Here is a 15,208-nt window from a genome sequence, read left to right on the forward strand (position 1 = left end):
ATTTCTGGAGGAAATGAATGGAAAGTGGAGGAATTGAATGGAAGAAATGGTGAAGACATGGGGATCATCCTGATTGTACAGAATATTTTTAGAAACCCCCAGACTTTCAGCTTGGCCACAGTAAAACCAGGCTGCTGGTGACTCATACAGGTCCTTCTGTGAGTTTTAACCCTGATTTTTTTTTTAATTTCTGGAGGAAATGAATGGAAGAAAAGCACCCAGAAATGGTGAAAACTTGGGGTTCATCCTGATTGTACAGAATATTTTTAGAAACCCCCAGACTTTCAGCTTGGCCACAGTGAAACTAGGCTGTTGGTGAGTCAGATAGGTCCTTCTGTGAGTTTTAATCCTGATTTTTTTTTTTTAATTTCTGGAGGAATTGAATGGAAGAAAAGCACCCAGAAATGGTGAAAACTTGGGGTTCATCCTGATTGTACAGAATATTTTTAGAAAGCCCCAGACTTTCAGCTTGGCCACAGTGAAACCAGGCTGCTGGTGAGTCACTCACACCGATAGCATCTGGTTCCCTGCCCGGCCTCAGAGCTCCTGAGGAATAATTATAAAACAAAAACACAAATCCAGTCACCAGCACCACCAACCCCACAAGTCCCAGCTCGCCACTGGCCTGCCCAGGGAGGTTTGGCTACCTGGGCTCAAATGTGGCAATTTTTAATCTGCTTTTTGTTGTTGTTGTTGTCCCAAAGCCATTTTAATTGCACACATCCATTCACAGAGCCCTGAAAATACAAAAAAAAGCCAATTTCTAACAACAATTTTGTCTTGCAACGGTACAATTTGCAAAATCCAGTCTCTAAGCAGCTGCTTTAAAGTGAATTATTGTTAAAGAAATAACACAAATTTCAAAAAGCCCAAATATTCCATCAATATCCCCAAAAGCAGGCAGCCACAGATCTGAACAGATTCCCAGTCTTGAGAGAACAGAGTTTTTCCTCAGAAAAAGTTTTTCTTTTCTGCCTAGAGTGAGAGCTGGGAAGGATTTAATTACCAGACGTGCTGTTATGCCCATTTTTATTTACACAGGCCCATCTCATGGTCAGAAAAATAAAAGGTTTTAAACCCTCAGCGCAGTTTGTGGGTTGGACTGGATAATTTTGAGAGGTTCCTTCCAACCTAAACAATTCTGGCCTTTTCTGTGAGAGGGGAAAGGGTTGGAGACAGGCTGGTTAAAAACAAACATGGAACAAAAAAAAAAAAGACCAAGCTGCTAAAGATAACCATGTTAAATTCAGTTTATTGACAGCTTTGCTTTCACAGGCCAAAATTAAATAGATTCTTCTCCCTCTCACAGGGGAAGCCGTGGCTGAGGCAGCACTGAAATAGGGGAAAAAATAGAAATAGGAAAAGCTCCAAAGCCAGGAAAAACAAAGCATGAGCCAAACAAAAAAGGGGGGAAAGAGAATTACTGACACACCTGAAGGGGGAGAAGCAGCTGAGCTCAAATCTCAGCCGGTGTTGTGAAGGAAATGGGGCTGGGAAGAGTCAGCACACTGAGTTTAAAAAGATCCCAATCAACCACAACATTTAACACCTGTCCTGTGTAACCACACCTGGGCTGAGGCCAGCTGCAAGATGGTATGAGCTTGGAAAGTTGTGCCCTTCTGAAATAGGAAATGTCATTTTTCAGATTGAATTTTTGAGATGATATGAGCCTGGAAAGTTGTGTCCTTCTGATGGAAAAAATGTCATTTTTCAGATTGACTTTTCAAGATGATATGAGCTGGGAAAGTTGTGTCCTGATTTAAGAACTGGATTTTCTCAGATTGACTTTTTGAGATGATATGAGCTTGGGAAGCTGCGTCCTTCTGATCTAAGAAATGTCATTTATCAGATTGACTTTTTGAGATGATATGAACCTGAAAAGTTGTGTCCTTCTGATTTAAGAACTGGATTTTCTCAGATTGACTTTTCAAGATGGTATGAGCTTGGAAAGTTGTGTTCTTCTGATGGAAAAAATGTCATTTTTCAGACTGACTTCAAGATGGTATGAGGTTGGAAAGTTGTGTCCTTCTGATTTAAGAACTGGAATTTCTCAGATTGACTTTTTGAGATGATATGAGCTTGGAAAGTTGTGTCCTTCTGATGGAAAAAATGTCATTTTTCAGACTGACTTTTTGAGATGATATGAGCCTGAAAAGTTGTGTTCTTCTGATGGAAAATATGTCATTTTTCAGACGACTTTTCAAGATGATATGAACTTGGAAAGCTGCGTCCTTCTGATCTAAGAAATGTCATTTTTCAGAGTGACTTTTTGAGATGATATGAACCTGAAAAGTTGTGTCCTTCTGATTTAAGAACTGGAATTTTTCAGATTGAATTTTTGAGATGATATGAGCTTGAAAAGTTGTGCTCTTCTGATGGAAAAAATGTCATTTTTCAGATTGACTTTTCAACATGGTATGAGCTTGGAAAGTTGTGTCCTTCTGGTGGAAAAAATATCATTTTTCAGACCAACTTTTTGAGATGATATGAGCCTGAAAAGTTGTGTCCTTCTGATCTAAGAAATGTCACTTTTCAGATTGACTTTTTGAGATGATATGAGCTGGGAAAGTCATGTCCTTCTGATTTAAGAACTGGAATTTCTCAGATTGACTTTTTGAGATGATATGAGCTTGGAAAGCTGCGTCCTTCTGATCTAAGAAATGTCATTTTTCAGAGTGACTTTTTGAGATGATATGACCCTGAAAAGTTGTGTCCTTCTGATTTAAGAACTGGATTTTCTCAGACTGACTTTTCAAGATGGTATGAGGTTGGAAAGTTGTGTCCTTCTGATTTAAGAACTGGAATTTCTCACATTGACTTTTCGAGATGATATGAGCTTGGAAAGTTGTGTCCTTCTGATGGAAAAAATGTCATTTTTCAGACTGACTTTTTGAGATGATATGAACCTGAAAAGTTGTGTCCTTCTGATTTAAGAACTGGAATTTTTCAGATTGAATTTTTGAGATGATATGAGCTTGAAAAGTTGTGCTCTTCTGATGGAAAAAATGTCATTTTTCAGAGTGACTTTTCAACATGATATGAGCTTGGAAAGTTGTGTCCTTCTGGTGGAAAAAATATCATTTTTCAGACCAACTTTTTGAGATGATATGAGCCTGAAAAGTTGTGTCCTTCTGATCTAAGAAATGTCACTTTTCAGATTGACTTTTTGAGATGATCTGAGCTGGGAAAGTTGTGTCCTTTTGATTTAAGAATTGGAATTTCTCAGATGGACTTTTTGAGATGATATGAGCTGGGAAAGTCATGTCCTTCTGATTTAAGAACTGGAATTTCTCAGCCTGACTTTTCAGTAATTTGGCAGCCCTGGGAAGAAAGAAGGAGCTGAACTGCCCCATCTGCCAGGGAGCATCACCAGCCTGCACATCCCAACTCCTGAGCAGGTCAGGAGTCACAGGCAGATAAAACCAATTCCTGCTCAGTTTTGTGACATTCCCTGGCAGAAATACTGGAAATAAATGGTCCCTTCCAACCCAAACCAGTCTGTGATCCCATGCTAATCCCCCTTGGAATCCATTCCCTTGCGTTTAACATTTTAATAGCAGTTCCCCCCCCCCAAAAAAAACCCAAAAATAAAAGTTTTTTGAGTTTGTTGGCATCTCTAGAACTCTGCATTCACAATTTTTCTTCCTTTTCTCCTAAATTGACTCCAAAGGATTTTATTCCCCAATTTGAGTGAGGTCACCTCGCAGAGTGGATGGGCCAGGGACTTTTTTTTTGTTCATTGGAATTGAGGTATAAAGCAGTGATCTGTTAAAAAAAACTTCCCAAAACAGGTTCAGAAGTAACCTAAGATGAACTGTGCTCACACCACTTAAAGGCTGCACCACAAAAATTGGGCAAATCCAGGTCAGGATGAGGAGTTTTGGGAAAAAGTCCAAGAATGCTCCATAAAAATCATATTAATGACACACCAAACAGCAGGATCCAAACACATCCACCTCTCCTCTGCCTTCCCCACAGCCTTAAGCTGAAGAAAACATGCAAAAACAAAGATTCAACGAGCCACAAAGAAAAAAAAAAAAAAGAAGTTTTAACTATGCAAAAAGCAGGGAAAAAAATCATATTTAAGATAATCATTCGAGTGTCATAAATAAAATTAAGAATGTATTTACAGGAGGAGGGAAAGCACATCAAAATGAACAACGTGGCCCAGGGAAAAACTGAAATAATTCCGGGTGAAATGAAGCAAAGAGAGAAGGATTCCCTTGCGAAAGGAGCCCCAGGTTTGGCCAGGCAGCCCATGGCTGATCCATTCATGGGTGCAGACAGACGAGTGCTGTAATAAGCAAGCCTGGGTGTCAGGAGAGCTCCTCACCACAGATCCAGTCGGTGCACTCTTTGTTCAGCCTCTGCACGGGAGATGTTGTGGTTCTTTTTGTAGGGATGGAAAAACAAAACACTTTCGATGACACCGGGGATGAAAAGAGGAGGGGAGGCCTCCACTCCCGCCACCAGCACTGGGAATAAAACGCAGGCAAAAGGAGCAGTTTGTTCCTGTGGTTGTGGATTTTTACATCATTTATCAGCAGGAGAAGCCCATCCAATTCTTGCTGGAAAGGATTAATTAAGACATGCACGGACAATTATGCTCACCAGTGAAAATCACAAGGAGAAAGGGTTGCTTCCCACAAGGAGGTTTTTTAAAAAAAAAAAAAATCTAATTTCAAAGTCCCTCAGGGAGCAATGAGGAAAAAGAAAAAACTCATCAGGCTTTAGAATGAAAGGATGGGATTAATTCCAAGTTATCTATCCCAGAAAAATGGGGAGATAAAACAACAAACCAGACTCCTCCTGGAGGAGAGGAAAATGTTCTCTCAGCCATTCCCCACCCAATTCTGACCCTGGAGAAAGGAGAGGAACTCATCCACTGCACTTCCCCAGCCCTTTCCCACCCACAAAAGGAGAATAAATTATTCTCCCAACTCCATTCTAATGAATTACTCAGTGGGAAAGAAACTCCTGCACCACACGGTAATCCCCCACATCCACTATTTCAATTAGGAGCAAAGAGAGAGGATGCAAAGGCAGAAACAACCCAGTCATCTTCCCATGATTGTCACGGAATCATGGAATAGTTTGGGTCGGAGGCGACTTTGAAGCTCATCTAACCCCAAGCCCCGCACCGTGACCGGTCTGTCACCTCTCTCCGCGAGTTCCTATTCCATGGCAAGGGCCTGGAGAGGGAAATCCTGCAGCTCCCCGGCACGGGAGGCAGGCAGGCTGCCGGCTGAGCCAGCATCCCTTAGGAAAGGCACAAGGAACAAGTGCACCGGCGGCACCAGCATCCGTCCCCACCATCGCCGCCGCACGGCCGAGGCGCAGCGGATCCGTGCCCGAACACCCGCACGGCGAGCCCGGAGGGACCCGGGGAGAGCACGGACAGCGCCGGCATCGCCCCAGCCCTCAGCAAAGGGCACTGAGGCACCGGCACCCTCCGAGCCCTCGGCAAAGGGCACTGAGGCACCGGCACCCCCCGAGCCCTCGGCAAAGGGCGGTGAAGGCTCCGGCACCCCCGAGCCCTCGGCAAGGGGCGGTGAGGCACCGGCACCCCCCGAGCCCTCGGCAAAGGGCACTGAGGCACCGGCACCCTCCGAGCCCTCAGCAAAGGGCGGTGAGGCACCGGCACCCCCCGAGCCCTCAGCAAAGGGCGGTGAGGCACCGGCACCCCCCGAGCCCTCGGCAAAGGGCACTGAGGCACCGGCACCCCCCGAGCCCTCGGCAAGGGGCGGTGAGGCACCGGCACCCCCCGAGCCCTCGGCAAAGGGCGGTGAGGCACCGGCACCCCCCGAGCCCTCAGCAAAGGGCACTGAGGCACCGGCACCCCCCGAGCCCTCGGCAAGGGGCGGTGAGGCACCGGCACCCCCCGAGCCCTCAGCAAAGGGCGGTGAGGCACCGGCACCCCCCGAGCCCTCAGCAAAGGGCGGTGAGGCACCGGCACCCCCCGAGCCCTCAGCAAAGGGCGGTGAAGGCTCCGGCACCTCCCGAGCCCTCAGCAAAGGGCACTGAGGCACCGGCATCGCCCGAGCCCTCGGCAAAGGGCGGTGAAGGCTCCGGCACCCCCCGAGCCCTCAGCAAAGGGCGGGGAGGCTCTGGCATCCCCTGAGCCCTCAGCGGAGGGCACTGAGGCACCGGCACCCCCCGAGCCCTCAGCAAAGGGCGGAGAAGGCTCCGGCACCCCCTGAGCCCTCAGCGGAGGGTGGGGAGGCACCGGCACCCCACGAGCCCTCAGCAAAGGGCGGTGAGGCACCGGCATCGCCCGAGCCCTCAGCGGAGGACACTGAGGCTCTGGCATCCCCCGAGCCCTCAGCAAAGGGCGGAGAAGGCTCCGGCACCCCCCGAGCCCTCAGCAAAGGGCACTGAGGCTCTGGCATCCCCTGAGCCCTCAGCAAAGGGCGGAGAAGGCTCCGGCACCCCCCGAGCCCTCAGCAAAGGGCGGTGAGGCACCGGCATCGCCCGAGCTCCCTGTGAGGGGCGGTGAGGCTCCGGCACCCCCGAGCAGGCTCCGGCATCGCCCGAGCCCTCAGCGGAGGACACAGAGGCTCCGGCATCGCCCGAGCCCTCAGCGGAGGACACTGAGGCTCTGGCATCCCCTGAGCCCTCAGCGGAGAGCGGTGAGGCACCGGCATCGCCCGAGCCCTCAGCAAAGGGCGGTGAGGCTCCGGCACCCCCGAGCAGGCTCCGGCACCACCGAGCCCTCAGCAAAGGGCGGTGAGGCACCCGCATCTCCTCCCCGGGGCCGCCGTGCCGCACTACGACACGGGGAGCGCGGACCAGCATTCCCGGCCTCACGGAAGGCGCATCCGGCCCGTTCTCGGCTCTCAGGGCCGGCATCCCCCCCGTCCTCCGCCCGCCCGCCCGCCGAGCGCAGCACCGGCATCTCCCCGGTGCGCTGCCGGCCGCAGGGCGCTGCGTGGCCGCCCCGCTGCACGGCCGCCGAGCGGCGCGGCCGCCTGTGCCCGAGACGGGCAGGACGAGCCCCTGAGGGCGGCGCGGCCCCGCCGTGTCCCCGTTACCTGCGCGGCTCCCGCCGCCCTCACGGTCCCGCGCGCGCCCCTCGGGTGGCGGCGGCGGCGGCGGCAACGGCGGCGGCGGCGGCGCCCGGCCACTCCCCCTTTGAAACCACGCCCCCCGCGCCATCGCGCTCCGCCCACTCCCCGCCGATTAGCCAATCAGAGAGCGCCGTGCTGGTTGCTAGGTAGATCCGAACCCCCGGCCTCTCTAACCCCGCTGGGGGGCTCTGATTGGCTGGCGCCCCCCGGGGTTGCCGTGGAGACGGGATGCGGACAGGCGGGAGGAGGAGGCGGGAGCTGATTGGCTGGCACCGCCCCCCGAGGGTTGCTATAGCGACGGGATGCGGACGGTGGGGAGGAGGAAGAGGAGGAGGCGGCGTCTGCAGGCGGGAGGAGGAAGGTGAGAGGACACGGGGGGACACGGGGGGACACAGGAGCCCCGGGAGGGCGTGGGGAGGGGGGTGTCGCTGCGGTGGGGCACGAGCGGACACATCCCAGGGGACACTGGGGATGTCACTGTCATCACAGGGGGACAAGCGCAGCGTGGCACGGCGGGGCGGGGATAGAAAACGCGCTGGGAGGTGGCACAAACTCGGTCGGGAAGGCGGAGGGGATAACGGATTCGGGGTGCGGGGAGGAACGTGGGGAATGTCAGCGGGAGCTCTGCACCACGGCAGAGCGGCGGTGTTCCCAATGTTTGATCCCGATGGATGGGCGTGCCCAGGTGGGCAAGAGGCCGGTGGCACCTGGGCTGTGCCAGCTCTGGGGTGGCAGCAGGACCAGGGCAGTGCTGTCCCCTGTGCTGGCACTGCTGGGACACCTCCAGTGCTGGGGACAGCTCTGGGACAGGAAGGACATTGAGGGGCTGGAGCGTATCCAGGGAAGGGAACAGAGCTGGGGAAGGGGCTGGAGCACCAGGAGGGGCTGAGGGAGCTGGGAAAGGGGCTCAGCCTGGAGAAAAGGAGGCTCAGGGGGGACCTTGTGGCTCTGCACAACTCCTGAGAGGAGGGGACAGCCAGGGGAGGGTCAGGCTCTACTCCCAGGAACAGGGACAGGATGAGAGAGAACAGCCTCAAGCTGTGCCAGGGGAGGCTCAGGTTGGACATTTGGGTGGTCAAGCATTGGATGAGCTGCCCAGGGCAGTGGTGGAATCCCCATCCCTGGAAACGTCCAAAAACCACAAGGATGTGGCACTTGGGGACGATGTTTGGATTGCTGATGCACCAGAGAGGTTTTGTTTCTGTGGTCAGAAATCGTTCCCGAAGCGATTCTGCTCCTGCAGGAGTTGTTCTGGGTAGGGGTCAGCAGAGACTGGCCCAGGTAAAGGAAATTATTCCAGCATTCCTGGTTAATGGGATGTGATCATTAGGATTAGTTGAGCTTTCTCCAAGGGAATCACTTCTTTTTAAAACCATTTTCAAATTCCAACTTTGGAATCAGTGGAGGTGTTTCCAGTGGTTCCAAGTGAATTTTTCCTGCTGTTAGAAGGCAGCATTCCTGTCTCCTGCCCTGTGAGATTTGTGTCTCCTTCATATCCAAATTTCTTGGATCCTCCCATCCCAACTGTGAACCATTCCTAGGCACTCTGGCAATTTTACTCTTTTTAACCCTGTACAAACTCACCAAACTTGGGGTTTTTTTCCCCCAAATCTCTTTTGTTTTATATTTTTATTTATATTTACCATACCTGCCACCTGCTCCTCCATTTCCTTTTCATTCTTTTACAATGAAAATAGAATTTTTTTTTTTTTTTTTTTTTTTTTTTTTTTTTTTTTTTTTTTTGGCATTGTGTTTCAATTCCTTTTCCTCTTTGGGCAACATTTTCCTGATGTCTATTTCAGGCTTGATCCTTGTTAACCTCCCCTCCTGTCTCTTGCTGCTGGAATGTTTTGGGATCACCTGAGCCTAATTTCACCCTGGGATGTGGGAGGAAGGAGCTGGAGCAATCCCTGGAATGATATTTTGGGCAGCCAGTGCAAAGATAACGAATCTTGCAGAAGAACAACGAGGCCTTGGCTGAGCAGCCTCTCGATCCCAGCCCTGCTCAGAATTCCAGCTGCTTTTCCATGGAAAAAGCTGGAGCTGGATGATTTTTCAAGTCCCTTCCCACTCAAACCATTCCATGAATGAGCTCCTAAGTGAGCAGTGAGCCCCAGCACGTGCAGCTCTGAGGAATTCCAGGAAATTCTCCAATATCCACTCCAGTCCAGGCAGTTTTGTGCCTTTTGCAGCTTTATGGAATTATGATGGAATTATGGAATGTGACTTCTCCAGGTGACCCACCCAGATCATCAAATCCAAGCCCTGGCCCTGCACAGACACCCCAAAATTCCCCTCCTGAGCATCCCTGGAGCGTTATCCCGGAGCCTTGGGAATGTCACCCTTCCCTGGGGAGCTGTTCCAGCTGTCCCCAGCCCCCTCTGGGGAAGAACCTTTTCCTAAAATCCTCTCAAATCCAGCCTTTCCCTGGGTCCTACAGGTGGAGAGAGAACAGAGCCAGGCCTGCCCCTCCACTTCTGCCCATGAGGAACTTTCAGAGACTTTTCCCAAATCCTGAAGTTCTGGAAAGACTTTTCCCAGATCCTGAAGTGTTACAGATTTCCCCAGATCCTAAATTTTCACACAGACTTTTCCCAAATCCTGAAGTTTCAGACTGACTTTTCCCAGATCCTGAAGTTTGTGAAGGTTCAGACTTTTCCCAGATCCTGAAGTTTCACATTTTTCCCAAATCCTGAAGTTTCAGACTCTTCCTAAATCCTGAAGTTTCAGACTTTTCCCACATCTGAACTTTCAGACTTTCCCCATATCCTGAAGTTTCACATTTTTCCCTAATCCTGAACTTTCACACAGACTTTTCCCAAATCCTGATGTTTCAGACAGAATTTTCCCAGATCCTGAACTTTCAGACTCTCCCCAAATCCTGAAGTTTCACATTTTCCCAAATCCTGAACTTTCAGACAGATTTTTCCCAGATTGTGAAGTTTCAGACCTTTCCCAGATTGTGAAGTTTCAGACAGACTTCCCAAATCCTGAACTTTCACACAGATTTTCCCAGATCCTGAACTTTCACACAGACTTTTCCCAGATCCTGAAGTGTTACAGATTTCCCCAGATCCTAAATTTTCACACAGACTTTTCCCAAATCCTGAAGTTTCAGACTGACTTTTCCCAGATCCTGAAGTTTGTGAAGGTTCAGACTTTTCCCATATCCTGAAGTTTCACATTTTTCCCAAATCCTGAAGTTTCAGACTCTTCCTAAATCCTGAAGTTTCAGACTTTTCCCACATCTGAACTTTCAGACTTTCCCCATATCCTAAAGTTTCACATTTTTCCCTAATCCTGAACTTTCACACAGACTTTTCCCAAATCCTGATGTTTCAGACAGAATTTTCCCAGATCCTGAACTTTCAGACTTTTCCCAAATCCTGAAGTTTCACATTTTCCCAAATCCTGAACTTTCAGACAGATTTTTCCCAGATTGTGAAGTTTCAGACCTTTCCCAGATTGTGAAGTTTCAGACAGACTTCCCAAATCCTGAACTTTCCCACAGATTTTCCCAAATCCTGAACTTTCACACAGACTTTTCCCAGATCCTGAAGTTTCCCATTTTTCCCAAATCCTGAACTTTTACACAGACTTTTCCTGAAGTTTTGGACAGACTTTTCCCAGATCTGAACTTTTACTCAGATTTTTTTCAGATCCTGATCTTTCTCACAGAGACTTTTCCCAGATCTTAAATTTTCACACAGACTTTTCCAAAATCCTGAACTTTCAAACAAGAGTTTTCCCAGATCCTGAGGTTTAAAGACTTTTCCCAAAACCTGAGGTTTCAGACTTTTCCCAGATCTGAAGTTTCAGACAGACTTCCCAGATCCTGAACTTTCATACACATTTTTCCCAAATCCTGAATTTTCACACAGACTTTTCCCAAATCCTGAATTTTCAGACACATTTTTCCTAAATCCTGAATTTTCACACAGACTTTTCCCAGATCTGAAGTTTTTGTCAGACTTTTCCCAGATCCCAATCTTTCACACAGACTTTTCCCAGGTCCTGAAGTTTCACATTTTTCCCAGATCTGATGTTCCAGACAGATTTCCCAGGTCCTGAAGTTTCAGACAGACTTTTCCCAAATCCTGATGTTTCAGAGTTTTCCCTATGAGAAACTTTCACACAGACTTTTCCCGGATCCTGAAGTTTCCCATTTTTCCCAAATCCTGAAGTTTCACACAGACCTTTCCCAGATTCTAGTTGCAGAATTTTGCCAGATCCTGAATTTTCAGACTTTTCCCAGATCCTGAAGTTTTGGACTTTTCCCAGATCCTGAATTTTCCCATTTTTCCCAGATCCTGAACTTTCACACAGACTTTTCCTGAAGTTTCAGACAGATTTTTCCCAAATCCTGAAGTTTGAGACTTTTCCCAGATTGTGAAGTTTCAGACTTTTCCCAAATCCTGAAGTTTCCCATTTTTCCCAAGTTCTGAACTTTCAGACAGACTTTTCCCAAATCCTGAACTTTCAGACTTTCCCAGATCCTGAAGTTTCAGACTTTCCTCCGATCATGAGGTTTCACACAGATTTTTCTGAGATCCTGAAGTTTCCCATTTTTCCCAGATCTGAAGTCCCAGACAGACTTCCCAGATCCTCAACTTTCAGACACATTTTTCCCAGATCTTGAATTTTCAGACAGATTTTTCCCCAGATCCTGAACTTTCAGTCAGATTTTCCCCAGATCCTAAATTTTCACACAGACTTTTCCCAGATCCTGAAGTTTCAGACTTTTCCCAAATCCTAAAGTTTCACATTTTTCCCAGATCCTGAACTTTCACACAGACTTTTCCCAAATCCTGAAGATTCACACAGAATTTTCCCAGATCCTGATGTTTCAGACTTATCCCAGACCCTGAAGTTTCACACACACCTTTCCCAGATCCTGAAGTTTCAGACTTTTCCCAGATCCTGAAGTTTCAGACTTTTCCCAAATCCTGAATTTTCAGAATTTTCCTAGATCCTGAAGTTTCAGACTTTTCTCCGATCATGAGGTTTCACACAGACTTTTCCCAGATCCTGAAGTTTCCCATTTTTCCCAAATCCTGAACTTTCAGACAGACTTTCCCCACATCCTGAGGTTTACAGACTTTTCCCAGATCCTGAACTTTCAGACTTTTCCCAGATCCTCAAGTTTCACACAGACTTATCCCAGACCCTGAAGTTTCAGACACTTTTCCAGTTCCTGAAGTTTCACACAGACTTTTCCCAGATCCTGAAGTTTCACATTTTTCCCAAATTCTGAATTTTCAGAGACTATTTCCAAATCTTGATGTTTCAAACAGACTTCCCAGATCCTCAACTTTCAGACACATTTTTCCCAGATCCTGAAGTTTCAGACTTTTCCTGAATTGTGAAGTTTTGGACTTTTCCCAGATCCTGAACTTTCACATTTTTCCCAAATCCTGAAGTTTCACACAGACTTTTCCCAGACCCTGAACTTTCACACTTTTCCCAAATCCTGAAGTTTCACACAGACTTTTCCCAAATACTGAATTTTCAGATTTTCCCAGATTGTGAAGATTTGGACTTTTCCCCGATCTGAAGTTTCCCATTTTTCCCAAATCCTGAACTTTCACTCAGACTTTTCCCAGATCCTGAAGTTTCAGACAGAATTTAACCCGATCTGAACTTTCAGAGAGAATTTTCCCAAATCCTGGACTTTCACACAGACTTATCCCAGACCCTGAAGTTTCAGATTTTTCCCAGATTGTGAAGTTTCAGACTTTTCCCGGATCCTGAAGTTTCACATTTTTCCCAAATCCTGAACTTTCAGACAAACTTTTCCAGATCCTAGTTTCACACTTCTCCCAGATCCTGAATTTTCACACAGACTTTTCCCAGATCCTGAAGTTTCAGACAGAATTTAACCCGATCTGAACTTTCAGAGAGAATTTTCCCAAATCCTGGACTTTCACACAGACTTATCCCAGACCCTGAAGTTTCAGACACTTTCCCAGATCCTGAATTTTTACACAGACTTTTCCCAAATCCTGAAGTTTCCCATTTTTCCCAAAATCCTGAACTTTCACACAGACTTTTCCTGGAGTTTCAGACAGACCTTTCCCACATCCTGAGGTTTTCCCAAATCCTGAACTTTCACCCACACCCTGAGCCCCATTTTTGCCTTTTTAGGGCTCCCAAAGTCTCCACTCCTCCGAGCTGCTCCAGCCCCAAGATCCCAAATCCACGAGGGAAGCTGGCACAGGGACCTGGGGTTTGTGACTAATGGCCAAAGCTGTCCCTGAAAAACAGGACAGGGGTGCCTGGACCTGTTTTCTTGGCAGCTGAGCTGCTGCTTTTCCCTGGGCACCGAAATTGCAGGGAAACAAAAGAGGGAATCCACCCCAAAATCCACCCACTCGCTTGCACAAGGAGCTGGATGGGAAACCTTGGGTTCAAAACCTTCAGCTTTTCAAAATTGGAGAGGAAATTTGGTATTTAAGGAGCTTTAGCCCCTTAAAAAAGGAAAAAAAAGGAGAAAAAACTTTGATTTTTGTAAGAAATTTATTTCCTGAGCACGTGGAGGAAAATGCAACAGAATTTTCTTTGGGGTATTTTTGGTTTTGTTTTGGGTTTTGTTTGGTTTTGGTTTTTGGGGGTATTTGTTTGCTATTTTGGGGGTTTTTTGTTGGGTTTTTTGAGGGTTGTTTTTGGTGGGGTTTTTTTGTGTTTTTTTGGTGGTTCTTTTTTTCTTTTTTTTTTTAATTTCTTTGACTCCATCCTAACTTAAGAAAGGAAGGAAAAACTAAGCAGAAAATTGATGTGCCCAGACAAACCCCACAGTGATTTTTGAAGCTGGATCCATTCCTGGGTCAGCAATAGGGGTCTGAGAGGAGCTACAAAAACCCTTTTTTTTGGGTGGGTTTTGATATGTTTGGGCTCAGCACAGCCTGGTAACACAACATGGGATTGAATTCATGGATTTGCCTTTTTTTTTTGTCCCAAAAATCCCATTTTCCATCCTGCCACCGGGAAGCTTTAAAGTGATCCGAGGTATATAAAACAACAACAAAAAAAAAGCTGAATAAATTTATGCAGGGAATGGAATTTTTTTTTAATGTGGTAAAGAAATGATTTGGTTTTCAGGCAGCTGAAGGCTCCAGCCTGGAAATTGGAGAGCTGAGGAATTATCCTGCAGAATCCAAGGGCAGGAGGGAAGATGAAGGGGGAAAAAAAAAAATCCCATTTCTTATGTTTGGGCAGGGATTTGTGGAGAAATTGCTTTGTCTGGACAAAACTCAGATGTTTGGTGTCCCAGAAAGGGGAGATTGGGAGAGATTTTGGTAAATATCTGATTTACTCGATGTGGAAATTCCTGCAAAAATCACAGAACTGTGAAAGTTGGAAAAAAACCTTTGGGATCATCAACCGTGGTCACCATCAAACCACAAATCTGCATTTTTGGGGAAAAATTCCAGGAATTCTGATTCCACCTGCTCAAAGGAATAATCCTTAACACTCGTGATGGGGAAGGCTTTAATTATGAATTAATTATTAGTTTAAATATTAAAATAATTTAGGGCTCATCCCAGTCACAAAAACCAGGAATTGTTAAGGATGGGAAAAACATTTGGGATCATCAACCGTGGTCACCACCAAACCACAAATCTACATTTTTTTGGGAAAACTTCCAGGAATTCTGATTCCACCTGCTCAAAGGAATAATCCTTAACACTTGTGATGGGGAAGGCCTTAATTATGAATGAATTATTAATTATTTATTGGTGCACAGAGGTTCCAGTGGGAAATCCTGGAATCCCAGGATGGTTTGGGGTTGGAAAAGGATTTAGGGCTCATCCCATTCCACCCCCACCCACAGGCAGGGACAATTTCCACTCTCCCAGGTTGTCTACACAAAAGAAAAAAGCTTCAACCTACCTGAATTTCAAATTATTTCTCCATTTTTTGTCATTGATGTGCTCCAAAATCATTGGATTCCTTTGTAAAATTATATTTTTTCCATGATGGAAAATGGAGTGGCACAGGGATAATTAAAACACTCATTTCAGTTCCATTGGATCCCTTGTTAAAATTCTGGTTTTCCCATGAAAATGAAGGAAGGGCACAGGGAGAACATCCATCTTTGTCCTATGGAATCACTCAATTCCTTGTTAAAATTCTATTTTTCC

General features: G+C 47.1%; 1 protein-coding gene across 2 annotated transcripts in view; it reads right to left on the reverse strand.

Annotated features, from left to right (window-relative positions):
* FZD3 (frizzled class receptor 3) overlaps positions 1 to 7,111 on the reverse strand; it is a 62,947-nt gene extending 55,836 nt beyond the window's left edge. Inside the window, exons 1-3 of one of the 2 annotated variants that reach the window (XM_059843139.1) lie at positions 7,032 to 7,109; positions 4,334 to 4,475; positions 648 to 737 (exon numbers count right to left, since the gene is read on the reverse strand). The gene's annotated coding sequence lies outside the window, so the exon portion shown is untranslated. Of the gene's footprint in view, positions 1 to 647; positions 738 to 4,333; positions 4,476 to 7,031 lie in introns of both variants that reach the window. The other variant, XM_059843140.1, reaches the window with a different exon arrangement.
* Positions 7,112 to 15,208: the final 8,097 nt, after the last annotated feature.

The sequence above is a fragment of the Haemorhous mexicanus genome, chromosome 3, assembly GCF_027477595.1.
Source record: "Haemorhous mexicanus isolate bHaeMex1 chromosome 3, bHaeMex1.pri, whole genome shotgun sequence".
Lineage (NCBI taxonomy): Eukaryota > Metazoa > Chordata > Aves > Passeriformes > Fringillidae > Haemorhous > Haemorhous mexicanus.